We start from the raw sequence: 15369 nt of genomic DNA on the forward strand, positions 1-15369 counted from the left end.
GAATCACAGAATCATTGAGGTTAGAAAAGACCTCTAAGGTCATCAAACCCAACCTTCGACCGAACACCACGATGACCACTAACAGCTTTTGAACACTATGTCTTCCTTTATCCAGAACCAGGAACCTAGAAGCTCTGAGTCTTGCCCATCCTCCTATTTTCCACAGGTGTCCCCAGGTATTTTTAAGCTCTGCTTTCTGCTTTGGGGTAGTCGTATTCATTCAATCTGCTTACAGAGATCCTGAGTGCCTGATGCCTGGAACAGCCTGAGTCTGCCTACAGATCTAGTTTTAAGTGACTTTTCCAAGACTAGGCAGAAAGTGAATGCAAGAGCCAGGAATGGAAGCCAAGTTTCTTATTTCATAAACTCCTGTGTTAACCACTTCTGCTCATAAGAATCAAGCATGAAAAGAACATAACAAAGGGGAGGGACAAGGAAAGCTTTCAAAGGGACCCAACCCAGCATAACCCGTTCAGATTTCTTGAATGCCTTGTGTTGCCAAACATTTACGGCTTTGAGCACTGCTGGAATTCTCAAAGCTGGTGGATAATTTTCCTCCCAAATTTTATTACTGTAGAATTTGATTCTGTTACCCTTATGCATCTTGGTAAGCCCCACTTTTTTCCCCAGAGGTTGAAAAGAGCCCTTAGGCTCAGAGGGTAGAGAAGACTGCCAAGTGCAGAGACTAATTTTTATTTTGTTTGCTTTTTCTTAAAAATAAAAGGAAATGAGCAGATGAAACCCACGTTGTTTTCTGAGCTCTTTTTTTTTTTCTTGCTAATGAAATTTACCTTCCCTTGTGATGATCACTTTTCCCTGCTGTACTAGCCAGGACAAGGTAACAGTGATTATGAACCAGCTCCAGTGAGAACTTCTCCCCTCAGATCATTTTCCTGCCAGGACAGGCAGGTTTACTCCCATCTGAATGGTTCCTGGAGGTGGTTTGCTTCGGGTAAAACTCACAGGAGACCTAAGCAACAAGTTGCACTGGAAATTGGAGTTATTTTCTGTCAGCTCAAAAAGATGCTTCTGACTTTTCAGTGGTGGATTTAAGAAGGTTTGATGAGGACCAGGGGCTCAGTGACCAGGGCCTGTGAGGCTTTCAGTAAGGAAATTTGGTGGGAAGTAGGACTGGGTCCATATTTCATAAGGTGCTTTGAGGTAAAAGAGAAAGAGAGAGAATATTAAAATGGACTTTTTTTGCTGCAATTTAATATGCATGAAAGCAATTTCCACAGCAGTTGCTATAATGGGAGTGTAAACATTTTTTAAACAGCCATCTACTCTATTTCTTGGGGAAAGAAAAATACGTAAATAAGTAAAACCAACAACAGGGAAGAAGAAGTGGTGTCCTGGCTTCTGATCAGCAAGGGGGAAAGAAAACCAAAAAAAAAAAAAAAAAAAAAAAAGGTGGCTCCTGTACAACATAGAGGAGAAGAAAACTCCAGTAAACAAGGCAAAACAGATGTAATTGGAAACAGGGCCCCAGCAGCACTCCAGGTTGGAAGGTAAGGGGAGAGAATGAGAGAGCTGCAGAGAAGAGTAGAAGAACTGGAAAACTCGAAGAAAACCAAGGGGAATTGAATAAAAACAACAGTCTGCTTATAAAAGTAAACAGAGGGGGAAGGGAGAATATGCAAAGGGAAAACAGATGCACAGTGAGACAGTGCTCAAGAGACGGAGGGAGATGAAAGCAGTCTGAAACTAGAGGGAAACTTGGAGTGAAAAAAAAGGAACAACCAAAAAATCCGACAAAAAATGTTGGCAGCAATGCCTTGGTGACCTTCACACAGTGAGATGCCTCTGTTTGTTTGGGCCCTGGGGAGGCTGGTGACATTCTATTGACATGGAAGAATTTAACACCAAGAGTACGCTGAGGAACCTGAAATACAGTTTTGCTGTCTTATTGGGATTGTTTTTAAAGTCTCTTCCCTGTTTTTCCTCAGTCATACAGATCTGAGAGGGAGTAGGTGAGGAGGAACTCTGAAACTGGTTCAAGGTACCTATCTGAGGTCTGGCTTCAGCCCAGAGGATCCAAAGAGAGCTGATCCACCATCATCAGCTGAGCATTCTCTTCAAGTGGGCTCTGGGTGCACATATCTCCTATAGGCTTGAAGCCACATGGTCTACAAAATCATGATTTCCAGACACAGTTTAGGTTATTTGTATCTATTTCTGCTTAATAGATGCAGAAAAATAACTTGTCATGGTAAAAAAGCTGCTTTCTGGCTTTTGTGGAACCTGTTGGAAACCCACAGTGGTTCCAAGTACTGCAAACACATGCTGTAGGTCTTCTGATGTGAGAAGTTTCTCTGAGCTTTAACTCACAAGGCTGGGATTCTTACAAGGCTACTGGTGAGCTGTGCAAGGAGGTTTAAAATATTACCCTCTCAGCTGTACGTCCTTGTCCTTGGGCAGCTCAGAGTTTGGTGAGTCAGTGCAAAATGACTCACTTTTACACAGAGAGTGTAGGACAAGGGGGAATGGCATTAAACTAATAGAGGAGGGATTTAGGTTAAATGTTAGGGAGAAATTCTTTACTGTGAACGTGGTCTAATGAAAGGTGTCCCTGCCCATGGCAGGGTGTTGGAACTAGATGATCTTTAAGGTCCCTTCCAACCCAAACCATTCCATGATTCTATGATTCTATGGCCCTATGACTCTATAACTCTATGATCATGACAAAGCACAGTAGACACAGAAAGAATCTGTGCCCTTTTTGCCAGACCCTGTGGCAGTGTTTGACTTACTCCACTTGAGAATTTAGTGGTTTCCAGAGGATTGGATGAGTCTTACTGACAGCATTGGTGAAAAGAGTCAGTGACTGGGTCAGGAAGGCTGAAGATGTTCTCAGAGGGAAAGCTCAACATCTTTCTCAGCATTGTGATTTTGGGTTAGTGATATAGCATGAAGTGCTGCTGCTGTGTTATTCCTGTGCAGGGAAAAATCAGAGGACTTATAGTCCAGACTTTTATCTTCTTCCTGCCTTCCTCTCTCTGAGTATTTAAATGTGCCTGTCTCTCCAGTTTGTCTAATTGACCTCAATGGCTGCATCTGTATTAATAAAGCAAACATTGCCAGGAGTGATTCTTGTGCTTGGAGACTGACAGTCTGGTTACTTTCACCTTATTAAACTCTGTTATCCTCTAAAACTGCATCCAGTCGTCTCCTGGAAGTGGTCCCAGGAGTGTGCTTGTTCCTGCACCATCCTTAGGAGCAGCCTGTGAGAGACATGGAAGCCTGATGAGGATCACTCTGACAGCATGACAGAGGACACCACCAGGGAGGTCTGTCCAAGGAACTGGCTATTCCTGATGTGACCAAGGTAAAGAACAAATTGTCCTATGACTGCTCATCTCTGTCCATTGTTTCTCACCGAGCTGATTCAAAATTAGTAGACAATGGTTGTACCTGTCAGGAAAAAAAAAAAAAAGCCAACCAACCAACCAAACCCTGGTACAATTTCCTTTATTTAAAAAAAAAAAAAAAAAATCCCAAATCCTTTTAGGACAAATCCCCAAAGACATATATAATTTCCTCACCTTGTAAAATTTCACTGGTTTGCCCCAAACCATGGTGTTTGCCAGGAGAAATTTGGAACAAAATGAAATCTCTGTCCAAACACAAGAGGGGTAAAATTCCAGTTTCTGTGATCTGTTTTGTTTAGAGAGAGGTCATGAGTGATTGCTTTTTTGTTAGAACCAAACTGCCTCATAGTCTAAGTCTCCTAGAAATGAATTTTTGGATCACTTTTGTTATAAGGAACAAACGCCACATCCAACGTTTAGATTTGGGACTTAGGTGTGGGCCTATTAGCAAATTAGGACTGTACATGATGCTAGGCTGAAGATCCAAACTTGCCCAAATGTTCAGAGAGTGATCAGATCTGTGGTTTTGGTTCAGCTCCATCCATGCTTTAGAGGGAGGGAAGTAGTTTGGACTTTGCTGATAAAAGAAACTCGTGCTTAAATCATTTTATACCAGTAATGTGTTAAATATACCACAGCAGATTCACAGGGCGAGGAAGTGTTTTAAGCATTGCAGTGAGTCAACTGAAAGGAACCATAGGAAATATATACCAGAAGTTAATTTTTTCCAGTTCTTTTCCAGCTCTGCACCCTGCCTTCGTTAGCTCTTGTGTGGGGTGGCTTATTTTCACTTAGAACTGCTTTGGAGTCATTTTAAAACACAACTGGTGTACCACAGGGACATGGGGAGTCTCACGGCTTATATTTTGCAGATGTCCATAATTTAATTGGGCCAGCAGGTGACCAGGATTACAAGGTCACCTTATGATGGTGATCAGCTCATGGCTGAACACTGGCAGCTCACAGGAACACATTGGGGCTGTTGTACCCACACTCGAGCCCTGAGCTCCACAGCTTCCCTGCAAGTCTGCTGTGGGTATTAGATGCTTTCTGCCTGAAATCTGTCCTGCAGATTGAGTTTCAAAATCTGATATTGCCTTCTGGCCCTAAAAAAAATGTGTCAATCCAGTGATTCCGTGGCTTTGCTTAAAGGTAAAGCAGTGCAGGGAGTTTTCAGGTCTGGATGCTACAATCGGTGATTATGGAGTTTATCTTGACACTTGTTAGTTGTTAATGGCAGTGCTTCCAGGGAGCTCAGCACATTCCAGGAAGCCACACAGCATCCTTGGTCTGCACAAGCTGGGAGTTTAAGAACACACAAACACTAAAGGAAACAGCAACAATTAAAAAGTGTTCTAAATGTTGGGGATTTTTTTCCTTTGTCATTAAAGGTCACTTGAGTCACTACTAGTCAGAGGGTGGAAGATTCTCAGAGGTGGAAATATCCGTGGGGAGGGGAGTTGCAGGTTGACCTAGGTGGGCACGGTCAGCCTGGGCTTGGCCCTCTCCAGGTGTAGGGAGTGCCAAAACCATTGTTAGGGCAAAGAGTCTCAGTGACAGTGTCAGAGGTTGTGACCAAGAGCAGCATCAGCAGAGAATTAACAAACAGCAACTCAGGAAGTCACACTGAGGAGTGATGCCCCTTTCAAATGCAAGTGGTGCTGGGACCATCTGTGATGGCAGGTGACCCCGAAACTATGGGAATACAGCTGTTCCTTTTCCACTAGAAAGCAAAATCCTGAAAGGCTGAGATCCTTTTGGGTGGTCCTGTTGTTGTTCAGTGTCTGGTACTGTCCTGCAACTGGGGATGGAGGAAGGATTCAGATGTCCCTTGGCTCTGGCCAGGCTTACAAATCACAGAATCATAGGATGATTTGGGTTGGAGGGGACCTTAAAGCTCTAGTTCCAAGCCCCTTACCATGGAACAGGCAACTTCCACTAGAACAGGTTGCTCAGAGCCTCATCCAACCTGGCATCCCAAATGACATCCCAAGAGAAAAGAGCATGACATGACAAAATTTAGTCACTGAAGGTCAGTGTTGCTTTATCCAGCATGGACTGATTCATTTCTCAGCAGAGCTTTTCACTCACCAAACTGTTCTCTTGCCTGTTCCCTTGGGGGCTGCAACGTGACACAAAAAGTACTTTCTCTTCTGCCAGGAGAAAAGCTTCTTTCAGCAGATAACAGAAACATTGCAGTGACTTTCAGCAGAACAGAGACAAGTGGAAGAATGGTCACGGGAAAAGATCAGGCTTCTAATCATATCACTTGAGTCTTTCGATATATATTTATTTTTTGAGGGATTTCTCCCTAAGTCCAGAAAGTGAAATTCAATTCTGAACTCTTCATCTACATGACTTGGGAAGGCCTTTTGACCTGCCTGGGCTTTTCCATTTGGGAAGAATGAGTAGCAATACCCAGTATCCTCAGTAATTGCAGAAAATGCCCTCATGAAGTAATTTGCAGATCAGAGAGAACAATATCAATGTCCAGAGGTCACAAAGGACTGTGCAGAAATGTTTTTAAATAATGATGTATTACTTCCTTGTGGTAATCTCATATTTCAGAGTCATCTCATACCATAACCCATGTCTCCTCAGAATGTAGCAGTGACACTGAAAGCAAAACCCAAGTCAGGTCCTGATAGACAGATCTGCCTTTCCATTAAACTTGGTGCCTCTAAAATTATTTAAATTATTTGCACTCATTTATTTAAAATAAAGGAGACTGCTACCAGTGCAAGTCCTCTAACAGACCCACAAACACTTTGACTTTCTCCTGATAGATGCCCTACATGCAGACTAACTCATTTTAACTAAATTTGTGATAACTACATAGGCTTAAGAAGCCCTGACTGCTCTGCGATTGCCGGTGCCACAGCACAGGTGTGCTGAGAAGGTTTACTCCTATGTGAATGGTTCCTGGAGGTGGTTTGGTTCTTGTAAAACTCGCAGGAGACCTAAGCAACAAGTTGCACTAGAAATTTATGTTATTTTCTGTCAGCTCAAAAAGATGCTTCTGGCTTTTCGGTGGTGGATTTAAGAAGGTTTGATGAGGACCAGGGTGCTCAGTGACCAGGGCCTGTGAGGCTTTCAGTAAGGAAATTTGGTGGGAAGTAGGATTGGGTCTATATTTTATAAGAGAAAGAGAGAGAATATTAAGATGGACTTTTTTTGCTGCAGTTTAATATAAGGCCCTGTATAAGCCCTTCTCCAAAGATGAACCTGTCTGCTTCCTCTGGGGCAGCTGCAGATTTGGGCGAAGGCAGCAGCTGCTGCTCCTCAAAACTACTGCTCCAAAGGCAGCAGTTGTGTCTCTCTGTGCTCCTCAGCTTCTGTTTGCAGCCATAAAGAGAAGGAACTTTCAAATGTAGAATAAAGCAACAGATAATCACAGGTGTGTCGGTCACCTTTCGGATCCTAAATACAGTCTGTTAAGAAGGTAGGAACCTAAAGAGGCTGCTGAGTGTGGGTTGGAGCAGTCACACTGAACACGGCAGCAGCCCCAGAAGGGTGGAAATGGCTGGGCTTGAAAGTTTTACAAGTGCTTGGGAGGGATAAGGGCTTGTAAGAGCCTGGAAGAGACGCCTGGAAGCTCAAACAATGCTGAGTGTGGCTCAAAAAGCACTCCCTGCGGGCAGCCCATCCTTTCCACACAGCCGGAGTTTCCCCACACGTCTTGAAGCCCATCGCACGCTACACGTTGCATTGATTGTGCACAGCAGCTGAGAGCTGAACAAATAAGCTGCCGCTGCTGTGCTGGATGGGGAAACATCCTGGTGTTGCTATGACATTCCTTGTCAAGTTTTCAGGCTCAAATGGATCCCACATGGGGGAGTGCATCAGGCTCCGCTGGCAAGTGGGAGATTTGGAGGCTGGAGTGCTCCCCATCTCCTGTTCGTGGAAACAAAGCATCTTTTATGCCTCCTCCCAACCAGGACAAGGGGCTGGAATAAATCATCAAGTGACCCAGCCACTCCCCTGCTATTATAACAAGCAGCTGGATGGCCACCGAAACCGGGCAGCGCTGCTCGTCAAACAGGCGCTTTCCCGCTCGCCTTTTATTGGGATTCGCTGGTGGCACTCTGGGGGTTTGTCGCTTCTTTCTTTCCCTCCTACTGTCCAGAGACACTACCAGTAAAACCCCAAAGAGATATTAAAAGAGGGAGGCTGGGCTGGCAGCCAGCTGCTGCTAACAGATGTGCCTGTGAGCATCGCAGAACAAGCCAATTTAGCCAAGCCAGCCCTGCTCGCAAAGCGGAGCCCATTGTTCCATGGGGCACAACAAGCAACTGCAGGAGGTTAAATAAATCCCAGGGCACAACTCTTTCAGGCTGTGGAAAGATTCCAGGAAGGTGCTTATTGCTGCAGAGAGAGGTTGGGGAGCTCTCTGGGGCAAATAGTAGGTGTTCAAACACTGGCACTGTGGCAAACAAAAATAATACCTTTGCATTTTTAAGCTCTCTTTGAAGATAAAAGGAGTGAAAAGTGCATTTAAGGGGTCAAAGTGAAGTTTCCCACCTATCCAGGTTGGATGGTGTTGACTTAGAATCATAGAATTGTGGAATCATAGAATGGTTTAGGTTGGAAGTGACCTTTAAAGGTCATCTAGTCCAAATCCCTGCAATGGCCAAGGACATCTTCAACTAGATCAGGCAGTTCAGAGCCCTGTCCAACCTGGCCTTGACTGTTTCCAGGGATCAGGCATCCACCACCTTTCTGCCAGGAGTTATATGACCTTGGAGATGAAGAAGGTTTATGGTGGAGTCAAAGGCAGATGCTCAGCTGATGCTTCAAAGCCACCCTCCCTCCATCCTGCCCCTTGTCTGAAGTCTGTCCTGCACTACACAGAAGTGGTGGCCACTACAGCCCACAGGGACTTTCTTCTGCCTCGAACCACAGCCTCAAGGCGCAGCAAAAAGAGGAATTTGGTGATGCCCTGCAAACCAGCTGCTTTTCTGGGCCTGCTGCCTCTTCTGCTGGAAAAGGAGAGGCGCAGCTGGGGGGAGGCAGCCCCAGCTGGGAAGGTGGGGAGGGCGAGAGGAAAACTGTGAGGGAAGTGCCTGAGCAATTTCACAGCAGAGGCAGCGTATGAAGTTGCCTCGGTTCGTGGTCTGCACTCTGGGGTCTGTCTGTGGGAAGCCTGCAGGGGTGTTGCAACCTGCCAGTGCCAATAAACATCACCACAAGACCAGAGGAGCTCAGGGCCTGCAATATGAAAGGCAAAGAGAGGAAAATTAGAAGCAAAAATATGAAGTTAATAAAAATCCTTTATCCAATCAGACTCTAAAGGGAGCACAGCCATGGGCTGGAAGCAGCAGCCGGGTGCTCCGAGCCCTCACTTTGCTTAATTACCTAATAGCTTGCAGAGCCCCTCCAGTTTTATGAGTTGCACATTTATTTGCAGCTGTCCTGCCTTGCAGGAGCCATGGTAGCTGGTGGGGGGGTGTCTCTGCCTGTGCCCCCTGCCTGGATGCAGGGCAGTGGGGCTCCCTGGCCCAGATGCTCCACATCTCATGGTTTGAACAAGCTAAACCCCTTTAGGTAAATAATCTTTCTTATGAACTATATAAGTTGCCCACTAAGGGGAATAAATTCCCCCTCCCTGCTGTTTGCACAGCAGGTCCTCTGGGCGGTTTGTCTGAGCCCCTATTCCCAGGACAGAGGGTTGATGATTTCATGAAGATCAGAAACTGTGCCTGTGGCTTGCTGGAGGCTGGCACAGGCTTTGCTTTGGTTTTCTTGCTGCAAGAAAACCCCTTCCCAGCTCAGCTCCTCTCTCCTGCTGGGAGCAGCTCCCAGAGCAGGAGGTGGGTCAGATGCTCCGCTGGGGCTCTGAGCAACCTGGTCTAGTTGAAGATGTCCCTGCTCACTGCAGGGGGGTTGGACTAGATGACCTTTAAAGGTCCCTTCCTACCCAAAACTTCCTATGATTCTATGCTGGAAAATCTTTCAGCACTGATGGGTGCACTTTGCAGGGCTGCAGCTGGGCATGGACAAGGTAAGCACACAGCTTCCCAGGATGAGGGCAGTGTCCTGGACCCTGCTAAATATCTTTTTTAGTTTCAGGTCAGGATGATGCTGGATTTAGTGATGCTTTTCTCCCGGTTGGACTGATGGGGACTGCTGGGGTGTGTTGTATTCCCCTGTGTCATGAGGTCCTTGCTAATTCCTGGGCATTTAGGCCTTGTGATCAATCCCAGCACCCCAGTTCTGCCAGAACAACTCCTCCATGTCCCCATCCAGTGACTGAGCTGCAGGCATAGGCATTTCAGAACTCCTCTGCTGGCACCACAGCCAAGCCAAACCCTGGCTTTGTCAGCAGATGGTGAGGTGCCAGGTAGAGCTCCCTGTGCTGACAAAGGATGTTTGGTACCTGCTGCCTCAGCAGGTCCCAGGAATAAACAGTGGATGAAGAGCTCTCTGACCAAGAAGAAATTCTTTGTAAGCTGCCCTGACAAAGGAGCACTTTGGCTCTGATTAACACCTTGCTTAGCAGAGCAAAACATAAAGGTACCACATGCAGCAGTGCTTGTCCAGCAATGCTGGATCATTATTTCTGGGATTAGTTTCCAGCCCTTTTCTCAGGAAGGAGTACTTAGGTAGCTATGGAAAAACCTGCTAGCTTTTTCAGGGATCACAGACTCAGAGGGCAGGAGTTAAGGTTGACATGCAGGGCTGAACACTGGCCATCTGGAAGGGGCTGAGGGCTTACCATTGCAGCTGAGCACCATTAACCCCACCTGGTCAATAATCCCCAGGAAATTGAATCATATCACAGAACTGGAGGATAAATGGGTTGAGGGGACCTTGTGGGATCATCATATCTGACCCTCTGCAATGTGAGAACATCAGAGAGCCTTTGTTCCAACACCTTTTGGTGTTACAACCTAAAAATGAAGAAGGAGTGGGAAAGGAGAAAAAAAGAAAAGTGACAGGACAAGGTGGAAGGATTTTAAACTAAATGAGGGGAGATTTAGATTAGATATTAGGAAGAAATTCTTTACTGTGATGGTGGTGAGAAACTTGTAAAGATTTCCCAGGAAAGTTGTGGCTACCCCATCCCTTGGAAGTGTTCAAGGCCATGTTGGATGGGACTCAGAGAAACCTGGTCTTGTGGGAAGCGTCCACTGCCCATGGCAGGGGGATTGGAACTGGATGACTTTAAGATCCCTTCCAGCCCAAACCATTTATGTTTGATTCTGTGATAACTGAAGAGGGAATATTTCTTGTGGTACAAATCGTCTGAGTGAAAAATTTGTGTTGAATATCTGATTTCTGCTGGTGCATCAGGAAGGTCTTTCTGCTCTCCTGTCTGTTGCTGCCAAAAGCTGATGGGCCCCCAGAGTAAAGTCTACCCATGAGCCCTGTGGAGCAGTGCCAGGTGTGTGTTTGCAGGATACCTGCCCTGCTTTTGGCTGTGCCTTCCCACACCTACCAGGTGATGATGGTTGCCTGACTGGTTGACTTTTCTTCTGGGCAATCAGTTTTTTGCTGTGACTGCCCAGGAGAACAGTCCTGTGATTCTGCCCTGTGCACTACTGCCTTGGTGAGACAGCAGAGTGATTCCCCATTCCCCTGACAGGTTAAGTTGGACCCAGAAACTGATATGACTTTGCATATGAGGAACAATCCTACCAGATGCAGAATGTTTTGTTATACTTGGAAGAAATATAAAAAAAGAAAAAAATCAAGTCAATATTGTGCCTACAGTGGGTGTGTGAAAAAAATTTCACCCTGGTGTCTTTTTCTGCATCTTGCAGCTCCATTTTCCAAATCTGGGCTCATTGTGAAATCATTTTATCACACATGGAAAATATAAGTAAAATAAACATTTTTTTTTCATACTCATTCATACTTTTGAAATAGACACTCTAAAGTTACCACTAAGTCACAGCCAGTCTGAAAAAAGAAAAACAAACAAGCATAGATAAATGAAAATATCCAGGACTCAGAGAGAAATTTCATAGGGTCTGACAATAAAATATAATAAAATAAAAATCCTTTTCTGTAAGTATTAAACAGCAAGAGAAAATCTCTCTCATTTCCCCAAAATCTTCTGTGTAAGAAACTTGATATAATGGGAAGAAAAGACTGTCAATGAGTTTCTGTGTTGTGGAAGTGGAAGATGGGAGATACTTGCTAGAATTATATGAAAATATATGAACAATTTCTTAACAGAAAAAATTTTTATTAAGTCCTAACATATAATCTCAGGCTGCAACTGATAAAGGACATGAAAACCTGGCTTTTCATATCCTCAGTGCATGTTTTTGATTCTTACTCCCATTTTTCCAAATCATCTCAAAGCCTCACACTGGGCACTTCTGAAAACCTGCCCAAAGTGTTCTCAGCATCTGAGCTCTTTTGAAAATGTATCTCCAGTTGGGAGAGGTGACCACTTCTGGAAATCTGGAACAGGTTTTCAAAGGGAGTAAGATGTCAAGTTTTGAAAACACCAGTAGGCATTTAAATACCCCCAAAAGTTTGACTTTAGGTACTCTGAGGATAAAAACCCTTTTTTCCCTTCATATATTCTTTCTTTGGTGTCCTCTTGGACTGTAAATCACCCTCTGTACAAGCTGGACATACTGTGCATATGTTTGTCACAGCCCTGACTTTAGTTAGGACTTCTAACCACTGCCAGAAATACATTTGAAAATATTGTTAATCATCCCTTTCATGTCTGTAAGTGAAGAAGGATGCAGAATTCAGACACAGAGGAAAGTAAACTGATTTGTTCATGCAAATCACCAGTGTCACTCAGGGACAGAGAATCACAGAATGACAGAACGGTTTGAGTTGGGAGGGATCTTAAAGATCATCTAGTTTAAACCCCCACACCCCACTAGACCAGCTCCAAGCCCCATCCAACCTGGCCTTGGACACTTCCAGGGATGGGGCAGCCACAGCTTCTCTGGGCAACCTGTGCCAGAGCATCACCACCCTCACAGTCAAGAATTTCTTCCCAATATCCCATCTAACCCTGCCCTCTCTCAGTGTAAAGCCATTTCCCCCTTATCCTGTCACTCCAGGCCCTTATCCAAAGTCCCTCTCCAGCTCTCTTGGAGCCCCTTTAGGTGCTGGAAGGGGCTTTAAGTTGTCCTATGAGCCTTCCCTTCTCCAGGCTGAATAACAACCCTCTCAACCTGTCTCCATAGGAGAGCTTCTCCAGCCCTCTGGCCAACTTAGTTGCCTCCCCTGGACTTGGTCCACATCTTTCTGGAATTGAGGTCCCCAGGCCTGGATGCAGCACTGCAGGTGGGGTTTTGGGACATGGTTTTGTGGTGGACTTGGCAGTGCTGGATTAATTGTTGAACTTGATGATCTTCAGGGTCTTTTCCAACCTAAATAATTCTATGATTCTATGATTCTATAAATTGGCTTTTAATCTAAATTTGTTCTATTATCCTGATTTTATGGTTTCACTCCAGGCAATCCAACAGCAGGTGTGACCTCTACATGCTGCTCAGAGTAAGCAAAACTTGCAGAGTGAGTTTGGTGTGAGCTTAGTGGTTACACAGCCTGAAACCAGGTTTAACGCCAGATCTGACACTCGTGGCTTCAGCAGAGATGCCCAAGCAACAAGTGAATATCTGCTCCCTGCATCTCATTCCCTAAACCCATCCTGCCAGAGCATGATGCAGTGAGTGCTGGGTCTGCTTCTTTTATGAGCTCATCACATGGGAGGATTTCTGGAGACAGGAGGGGATTTGTGAGCTCCAGACACTTCTCGGTGGCTGCAGGGGGCTGGTCCATCTGCTGCACGGTGTACACTTACGTGGAGCCAGTGGAGTTGGCTGCCAGCTCCCAATAGACAGATCAAAACAGCATAAAACTAGATTAGTATCCGAAGCCCGGGTGGAATTCCCTGACGTTACCCCTTAAAAGTTTCAGGTGGAGGATAAAGAAAAATCTTGTAACTCGAAACCTTCTGATGTCCAAATTGTTATGTTACATAGGAAATCTCCTTCTTTCTTACAGCCCCTGGTGGACTTTCACTGATGAGTGACTGGGCCATCTGTTTAATTTCACGATTAACATGTGTGTCGTGCAGCTACAAACGCTTTCCTCCCAGCGCTGTCCGGCTGCCCGTATCTGAAGTGTAGCTGACTTTGGTCCAAAAACCACAGCAGAGCGTGTAATTAATAAGGGTAATGTTGTGATATGATAAGAGCTGCAGTTTAGTATGTGGTTGAGCCCATTGTTAACCTCGGAGCTGTTAATTTCAGGGTGATGTTTCAAGCTGATTTACATGAGAGATAAGCAAATTCATCTGCATTACGGCAATAAGACTACTTAGCACTTATCCAGCTGCAGATCTTAAAGCAATTTAGGAACATTAATGAATTTTAGGAACATTAATGAATAATGTCCGTGTTCAACGAGGCTGCAAACAAGCTTATAGTGTTATAGCCCCATTGCTAAAAACAAAATGCAGAAGAGTGGTAGAGAAATCACTCTTTTACCAGCACAAACTGAGAGAAACTGCCTCCAGTTTTTATGAGAAGTTGTAAAAAGCCTATTTTGGGGCTCTGTCCTCCTTTTGACACCTGGGACAAAACTCCCCTTAATTCTGATGGCCATTCCATGCTAAGTTTCCCCTTACAACTTAATAGTGAGATATCCCTTTCCCAAATTACGGTGTTCAAAACACACCAGTGATAAATGAAGGGCAGGGAGTGGGTCAGTTTTTCCTGTGGTGTTCCAATCTTTACTTGAAAAAAAAGTCTTTTATGCCCTATTTATCTGTGTCTGTGTCTTCTCTGTCTCTGCTCAAAAACAGCATGAAAAAAGTTTAAATTTTTCAGCAGTCAGTCGGGGCCTATTCCCAGCTCTGTGTAATCAGTGAAAAGGGTCTCCGTGCTTCAGAGAGGCTCTAGGTCAGACCCTGAGGATAAATGCTCCTTCTTGTTTAAAGTTAGGGAGCTCTGCAGTGAGGAAGCCAAACCCACCGAGTGAGACGAGAACATTTTAGTTACCCTGCAAAAAACCCCTCACTGATTAACTGGGACTTGCTCCCGTAGGTTTTTCAGGATGGGCTGATGCCCTGCAGGCATTATTTTGTGGTGGGATGGGCAGCCCTCAGTAAGGCAGCCAAAATTGTTGCTAAAGGGTTTCATAGCAGGAATACAGAGTCTGTTAGAAGTGATCCTGATTGCTCATGCCAGGCATTTGACTACTCAGTTGAAATAGTAAATAGGAACTTTGAAACCTCATCAACCAAATATACCCACAGCTGGAGAGAGTCCGTGTATGGTGCAGCATTCCAGGAGATGGGCAAGATTAAATAGAGCAAAAGTCAGATAAGGAGCATCTGAGGGAGATGGGAGTGTTTAGCCTGGGGAACAGGAGGATTTGGGGGACCTTTTTGCTCTCTGCAACTCCCCGAAAGGAAATTGTAGCCAGATGAGGGTTGGTCTCTTTTTCCAAGTAACAAGACACAGGATGAGACGGCCTCAAGTTGTGCCTGGAGAGGTTAGACTGGATATTAGGAACAATTTCTTCACTGAAAGCATGGTCAGGCATTGGAACAGGCTGCCCAGGGAAGCAGTAGAATCACCATCCCTGGAAGTGTGGATGTGGCAGCTGGGGTCATGGTTTAGTGGTGGACTTGGCATCCCTAAGCTAACGGGTGGACTTGATGATCCTGAAGTTCTTTTCCAACCTAAATGATTCCATGATTCTAAAACTAAGGAAAGGAGCTGTAGGAATCCCCCTCTCCACATGGACAAAGAGTCAGAAGAACAGCCAGTCAGATTTAAAATGAGCTCCACAACCAGCATCAGTGGGGTTCACCCTTTAGGTGTTATTAATAAGTGGCCATGTTTTCTAAAGCTTCAGTGACCTGCTGTGGCCATCTCTGGCCACCAGTGTCACAGAATGGTGGTCCTCACGTGCTCCTCCCTCACTTACACCTCAGGGCAGGGTCGTGGTCTCCTTTGAACTCAATGACCCCAGAGGTCTTTTCCAACTTTAGTGATTCTGTTATTTTATCCTT

The 15369-nt window shown here is 45.1% G+C and overlaps 1 long non-coding RNA gene across 1 annotated transcript in view; it reads left to right on the plus strand.

The window, feature by feature from the left end:
- The window catches only part of LOC126639954 (uncharacterized), a 53536-nt gene that overhangs the window by 17289 nt on the left and 20878 nt on the right, over positions 1 to 15369 (plus strand). The window contains exon 2 of the long non-coding RNA XR_007628912.1: positions 3163 to 3325. This is a non-coding gene — a long non-coding RNA (uncharacterized LOC126639954). The remainder of the gene's footprint in view (positions 1 to 3162; positions 3326 to 15369) is intronic.

The sequence above is a fragment of the Myiozetetes cayanensis genome, unplaced genomic scaffold, assembly GCF_022539395.1.
Source record: "Myiozetetes cayanensis isolate MyiCay16 unplaced genomic scaffold, myiCay2020 scf2-11, whole genome shotgun sequence".
Lineage (NCBI taxonomy): Eukaryota > Metazoa > Chordata > Aves > Passeriformes > Tyrannidae > Myiozetetes > Myiozetetes cayanensis.